Below are 7803 nucleotides of genomic sequence, written 5' to 3' on the forward strand. Positions count from 1 at the left end.
TTCTACATACAAAACATCTCCATTCAACTTCACAAATCATCTTTCTCGACAAGTTCCTATATCGAGCGGAATTTAATTTCATAATACTTGTTTTTTATTATTATTTCTATTTTCATACAACTTTTATATAATACACCTCGTACGTTCATACATCGAGCGGCCATCTAATTTCATAATACTTTTTTTCCTTATTGTTAATATTTTCATAACACTTTTATGTGATAGATACACCTCGGACGGCTTTTAAATACAAAACATCTCCACTCAATTTTCACAAATCATCTTTTTCGACAAATTGCTATATCGAGCGGAATTTAATTTCATAATACTTGTTTTTCATTATTATTTCTATTTTCATACAACTTTTATATAATACACCTCGTACGTTCATACATCGAGCGGCGATCTAAATTCATAATACTTTTTTTCCTTATTGTTAATATTTGCATAACACTTTTATGTCATACACCTCGGACGGCTTTTAAATACAAAACATCTCCACTCAATTTTCACAAATCATCTTTCTCGACAAATTGCTATATCGAGCGGAATTTAATTTCATAATACTTGTTTTTTATTATTATTTCTATTTTCATACAACTTTTATATAATACACCTCGTACGTTCATACATCGAGCGGCGATCTAATTTCATAATACTTTTTTTCCTTATGGTTAATATTTTCATAACACTTTTATGTCATACACCTCGGACGACTTCTACATACAAAATATCTCCATTCAACTTCACAAATCATCTTTCTCGACAAGTTCCTATATCGAGCGGAATTTAATTTCATAATACTTGTTTTTTATTATTATTTCTATTTTCATACAACTTTTATATAATACACCTCGTACGTTCATACATCGAGCGGCCATCTAATTTCATAATACTTTTTTTCCTTATTGTTAATATTTTCATAACACTTTTATGTGATAGATACACCTCGGACGGCTTTTAAATACAAAACATCTCCACTCAATTTTCACAAATCATCTTTTTCGACAAATTGCTATATCGAGCGGAATTTAATTTCATAATACTTGTTTTTATTTCTATTTTCATACAACTTTTATATAATACACCTCGTACGTTCATACATCGAGCGGCGATCTAAATTCATAATACTTTTTTTCCTTATTGTTAATATTTGCATAACACTTTTATGTCATACACCTCGGACGGCTTTTAAATACAAAACATCTCCACTCAATTTTCACAAATCATCTTTCTCGACAAATTGCTATATCGAGCGGAATTTAATTTCATAATACTTGTTTTTTATTATTATTTCTATTTTCATACAACTTTTATATAATACACCTCGTACGTTCATACATCGAGCGGCGATCTAATTTCATAATACTTTTTTTCCTTATGGTTAATATTTTCATAACACTTTTATGTCATACACCTCGGACGACTTCTACATACAAAATATCTCCATTCAACTTCACAAATCATCTTTCTCGACAAGTTCCTATATCGAGCGGAATTTAATTTCATAATACTTGTTTTTCATTATTATTTCTATTTTCATACAACTTTTATATAATACACCTCGTACGTTCATACATCGAGCGGCGATCTAATTTCATAATACTTTTTTTCCTTATTGTTAATATTTTCATAACACTTTTATGTGATAGATACACCTCGGACGGCTTCTAAATACGAAAAAATGTAATTTCATAATACTTCTTTTTAATATTCACAATACATCTTTTATATATTTTCACTATACATCTTTATTAATGTTAATGTAGAAGGCGTACCGTTGTACAGCGCACATATATGTGTGGTGTATCGAAGTTGACGTCTCGTTAAATTTTAATAAACTCGTTATAATTTACGTAAAGACGTTGTTTCGGTCATTCCACATCGGTGGATTATATAGTTTTCTGAAAGGGTCCCCGTTCTCCTCCAATATATTAACGTATATTGCTAGCGGTTCCCTTTTTAGATATTATATCAATTTATCCACAAATTAAATATCTATTGCGAGATCGCGAATTTAGCTAGCGTTCTATCGTGAGCGATTCATAATGCGATCGTCTATGAAAAATATATATTATATTACACTTTTATATATATAATACACAATATTTGCGATAACTCTCATTATTCCGTGCGAGAATAAAAATTTCGTTCATTATTACCTAATGTATAAACCATGTCGCTTACAATCTAGCGAAGGGTAGAGATAATGTCGAAATTGTAGCCCGGTCGACGTAATCATCTAATTTTTCTCATTTCGATTAAATTTAGATAGATTTATAGTCGATTCGGTGAAATTTTATAAAATAAGAAAAAATATAAATAAAGCGTGGCGCTGAAAATTATATATTTTCAATAATAAGCGCAGCAAACACGCAAAAGAAAAAGTAAATAATAATGTGTTTATACACGAATATAGATGATTATTATATTATGTATAAATATAAAGTATATATGTAATATAAAAAACATCATCATAATTTATCCTCTTTTGGATATTGTTATTAAAACTTTTTCGATAATAGTTTTTTATTATAAAATATATATATATATATATAATAATAATAATAATAATATATATTATATATATTATAAAACACAGTTCCCTGGTTGATCCTGCCAGTAGTCATATGCTTGTCTCAAAGATTAAGCCATGCATGTCTCAGTACAAGCCAAATTAAGGTGAAACCGCGAAAGGCTCATTAAATCAGTTATGGTTCCTTAGATCGTACCCACATTTACTTGGATAACTGTGGTAATTCTAGAGCTAATACATGCAAACAGAGTTCCGACCGGAGACGGAAGGAGCGCTTTTATTAGATCAAAACCAATCGGTGGCGGGCTTGCTCGTCATCGTACAATTTGGTGACTCTGAATAACTTTTCGCTGATCGCACGGTCTCGCACCGGCGACGCATCTTTCAAATGTCTGCCTTATCAACTGTCGATGGTAGGTTCTGCGTACCATGGTTGTAACGGGTAACGGGGAATCAGGGTTCGATTCCGGAGAGGGAGCCTGAGAAACGGCTACCACATCCAAGGAAGGCAGCAGGCGCGCAAATTACCCACTCCCGGCACGGGGAGGTAGTGACGAAAAATAACGATACGGGACTCATCCGAGGCCCCGTAATCGGAATGAGTACACTCTAAACCCTTTAACGAGGATCAATTGGAGGGCAAGTCTGGTGCCAGCAGCCGCGGTAATTCCAGCTCCAATAGCGTATATTAAAGTTGTTGCGGTTAAAAAGCTCGTAGTCGAATCTGTGTCCCACGCCGCTGGTTCATCGTACGCGGTGTTAACTGGCGTGTCGTGGGACGTCCTGCCGGTGGGCTTAGCTCGCAAGGGCGGCCCAACTCAATCCCGCCGCGGTGCTCTTGACTGAGTGTCGAGGTGGGCCGGCACGTTTACTTTGAACAAATTAGAGTGCTTAAAGCAGGCCAAAATTTTGCCTGAATACTGTGTGCATGGAATAATGGAATAGGACCTCGGTTCTATTTTGTTGGTTTTCGGAACCCCGAGGTAATGATTAATAGGAACGGATGGGGGCATTCGTATTGCGACGTTAGAGGTGAAATTCTTGGATCGTCGCAAGACGGACAGAAGCGAAAGCATTTGCCAAAAACGCTTTCATTGATCAAGAACGAAAGTTAGAGGTTCGAAGGCGATCAGATACCGCCCTAGTTCTAACCATAAACGATGCCAGCTAGCGATCCGCCGACGTTCCTCCGATGACTCGGCGGGCAGCTTCCGGGAAACCAAAGCTTTTGGGTTCCGGGGGAAGTATGGTTGCAAAGCTGAAACTTAAAGGAATTGACGGAAGGGCACCACCAGGAGTGGAGCCTGCGGCTTAATTTGACTCAACACGGGAAACCTCACCAGGCCCGGACACCGGAAGGATTGACAGATTGAGAGCTCTTTCTTGATTCGGTGGGTGGTGGTGCATGGCCGTTCTTAGTTGGTGGAGCGATTTGTCTGGTTAATTCCGATAACGAACGAGACTCTAGCCTGCTAACTAGGCGTATTTCGACATCCCAAAGGCCCGTCGGTATTGAGTTTCGGCTCTTGCCGTTCGCGGTTTTTACTGTCGGCGTACAAATAATTCTTCTTAGAGGGACAGGCGGCTTCTAGCCGCACGAGATTGAGCAATAACAGGTCTGTGATGCCCTTAGATGTTCTGGGCCGCACGCGCGCTACACTGAAGGAATCAGCGTGTCCTCCCTGGCCGAGCGGCCCGGGTAACCCGCTGAACCTCCTTCGTGCTAGGGATTGGGGCTTGCAATTGTTCCCCATGAACGAGGAATTCCCAGTAAGCGCGAGTCATAAGCTCGCGTTGATTACGTCCCTGCCCTTTGTACACACCGCCCGTCGCTACTACCGATTGAATGATTTAGTGAGGTCTTCGGACTGAGCGCGGTGGCGTTTCGGCGTCGCCGATGCTTCGGAAAGATGACCAAACTTGATCATTTAGAGGAAGTAAAAGTCGTAACAAGGTTTCCGTAGGTGAACCTGCGGAAGGATCATTACAGAGTATTTGTTCGTTTTTAAACAAAAAAAAAAAAAACGAAATCAAGTCTGTATTAATTGTAAAAGAGAATTTTCTTCTACAAAATTATCGAACTCTTCAAAAGAAATTTATATATGTTATAAATTATATATATATATATATATATATATATATATATAGATGTATATATATTGAAATCTTTTTTTAATTTTTACAAAATTCGAACAAGTTTCGAATAAAATTAAAAAAAAAAAGATAAATATAATTCATACGTCTATAAAAATATATTTACATATATAAATTTTTCCAATAAAAATATAACGAAAAATTTTTATCATAGTTTATAGAAGGCGTCGACGACGATGACGACACAACAATAACAACATATGTATTATTATATATTATAACGATTGACGGAACGATCATTAACAAAATTTCTTGTTAACTAAAAACGTTCTGATAAAGAATCGTTATTATAATAAACGAAAAATATATAGTTTATTGAAACGTCGTCTGTTGTCGTGTGTGTGTCTATATTTTTATGGATAAATTTTATTTCGTTTATTATATTATTACCTAAGTTTTTTATCGTTTGAAGGTAATACAAGAAAATATCGACAAGATTATATGTGATGATTATGTTATTGAGACATTTTCATCCGGGTACCTAAACGAAATTTAAGCACATGTCGATTCTATCGATATGTATAAAAATTCGTTTTAGAAATAATATTTTATGTATTATTTCGAAGGTGTTCGAAGATTTACGCCCGACCGTCGAAATTTGTATAAAACTTTCAAGATAAAAAAAAAACTGTAATAATATAAAGAGGAGGAATATATCGTGCGAGATATCTGTCTATGCGCGCCTCGTTTGTAATAAAACATGTGCAGCGGTTAAAATTTATCAGATATATCAAAGTACGATATTATAATTTCTCTAAAAGTTTCGAATAATTACCATTTATTATAATATATATATATATATATATATATATATATATATATAAAAAATGTCGTTATATAAATTTTCTATACGCGTATAAGATATTATAATAATATTATTAATTTAATAATAATCAAATATTAAAAATACGACGAATAGAATATGAGAAAACGACATAATAATAAAATGATTACCCTGAACGGTGAATCACTTGGCTCGTGGGTCGATGAAGAACGCAGCTAATTGCGCGTCAACTTGTGAACTGCAGGACACATGAACATCGACATTTCGAACGCACATTGCGGTCCTCGGATACTCGTTCCCGGACCACTCCTGACTGAGGGTCGTATCAATTTAAAAGACTGCTTAGAATTTAAAATTTTTCTATTTATTAAAGAAAAATAATGCCTAAGCGTGTTGGATGTGAAACAATAACGCACACTAATTAAGAAAAAACACATGCACATACAAACTTGTGCGTATTTTTTTTTGTATTTGTGCGGCATCCTAAAGTGCGAAAAGCAGCGTAAATTTTTATAGAAAAAGTTACGCAATTTTTGAACACAACCCGCTATACCATAAATTAATCGTGTATTTATATGAAATACATAAAATTTGTTTGGTAGAGAGTTATATTTATATATAATATATATATATTATACATATATACGACGTATATATAGTCGATAAATAAGTGTGTGTGTATATATAATATATTTATGATAAAATGATAACGCGGTCGTCGTGTCCGAGAGAAATAATAAAGTTTCGAAGACTGGACGTCTGACCAGTGTTTTATTTATATCATTTATACACACGGTATATCGACAAAATATATGAATTATATATATTAAAAATATTATATATGTATAAAGGCTGGTGGTGTGTTGCTGATGCTGATGCTGATGCTGATGCTGATGCTGATGCTGCTGCTGCCGACTCTTTAAATAAAAACAAATAATGTTATATTTCATATGAGAGATGATATTATTATTAAACACACGTTTTTTTTTATGATAGTTTGGCGAATTGTATTTAAATATTATAAGAGATATATTATAAATATATCGACCTCAGAGCAGGTGAGATTACCCGCTGAATTTAAGCATATTACTAAGCGGAGGAAAAGAAACTAACTAGGATTCCCTCAGTAGCTGCGAGCGAACAGGGAAAAGCCCAGCACCGAATCCCGTGGTCGATATCGGCCACCGGGAAATGTGGTGTTAGGGAGGATCCGTTTATCACGAGATCGTGCGGCGCGTCCAAGTCCTTCTTGAACGGGGCCACAGCCCATAGAGGGTGCCAGGCCCGTAGCGACCGTTGCCGATTGCGTGAGGATCTCTCCTGAGAGTCGGGTTGCTTGAGAGTGCAGCCCTAAGTGGGTGGTAAACTCCATCTAAGGCTAAATATGACCACGAGACCGATAGCGAACAAGTACCGTGAGGGAAAGTTGAAAAGCACTTTGAAGAGAGAGTTCAAGAGTACGTGAAACCGTTCAGGGGTAAACCTGAGAAACCCGAAAGGTCGAAAGAGGAAATTCATTCGCGTTTCGATAATTGAAGTTGAACGTTTGTATGACGGATATTGTTTGTGTTTCGGCATATTACAATAAATCGCGTTTTACGTTTTTCTAATCGATATCGAACGCGTGCACTTTTCCTCTAGTAGGACGTCGTGATCCGTTGGGTGTCTGTCTAAGACTCGAGGTGGTAGACCACTTGATTTTATTCGAATTCATGGGGACCCTCGATGTTCCGACAGACTCGCTCGACGGTAGAAATATGGCGCGGGGCCGCTAGATTAATTAGCGTTCGGCCCGTAGCAAGAGCGTTTCGTGTTTGACGGTAATCGGACATAATGCCGATTCTGTCCCGGAACGACTGTTGGTTACGGTGTTCTCGAACAGACCTCGTTTTGAAACGCCGATCAACGACGCTATCGATTTGGGTAATTTCAGGACCCGTCTTGAAACACGGACCAAGGAGTCTAGCATGTGCGCGAGTCTTTGGGAAATAACTAAACCTAAAGGCGTAATGAAAGTAAAGGTTTACCTCGCGTAGACCAAGGGAGGATAAGCGATTTGCAAATAAAAATTGTAAACGCTTCGCACTCCCGGGGCGTCTCGTTCTCATTACGAGAAGAGGCGCACCAAGAGCGTACACGCTGGGACCCGAAAGATGGTGAACTATGCCTGGTCAGGACGAAGTCAGGGGAAACCCTGATGGAGGTCCGTAGCGATTCTGACGTGCAAATCGATCGTCGGAACTGGGTATAGGGGCGAAAGACTAATCGAACCATCTAGTAGCTGGTTCCCTCCGAAGTTTCCCTCAGGATAGCTGGCGCTCGTAGCGTA

At 37.0% G+C, this 7803-nt stretch overlaps 3 non-coding genes across 3 annotated transcripts in view; all 3 read left to right on the plus strand.

Annotated features, from left to right (window-relative positions):
- Positions 1-2603: 2603 nt before the first annotated feature.
- Positions 2604-4523, plus strand: LOC130903216 (small subunit ribosomal RNA). The gene has a single exon (XR_009060621.1). It is a non-coding gene; the product is annotated as a small subunit ribosomal RNA (ribosomal RNA).
- A 1118-nt stretch (positions 4524-5641) lies between these two features.
- LOC130903225 (5.8S ribosomal RNA) lies at positions 5642-5797 on the plus strand. The gene has a single exon (XR_009060628.1). It is a non-coding gene; the product is annotated as a 5.8S ribosomal RNA (ribosomal RNA).
- Positions 5798-6518: 721 nt separating this feature from the next.
- The window catches only part of LOC130903218 (large subunit ribosomal RNA), a 4066-nt gene continuing 2781 nt past the window's right edge, over positions 6519-7803 (plus strand). Inside the window, exon 1 of the ribosomal RNA XR_009060623.1 lies at positions 6519-7803. This exon is cut by the window's right edge and continues 2781 nt beyond it. This is a non-coding gene — a ribosomal RNA (large subunit ribosomal RNA).

The sequence above is a fragment of the Diorhabda carinulata genome, unplaced genomic scaffold, assembly GCF_026250575.1.
Source record: "Diorhabda carinulata isolate Delta unplaced genomic scaffold, icDioCari1.1 Dcau_16, whole genome shotgun sequence".
NCBI lineage: Eukaryota > Metazoa > Arthropoda > Insecta > Coleoptera > Chrysomelidae > Diorhabda > Diorhabda carinulata.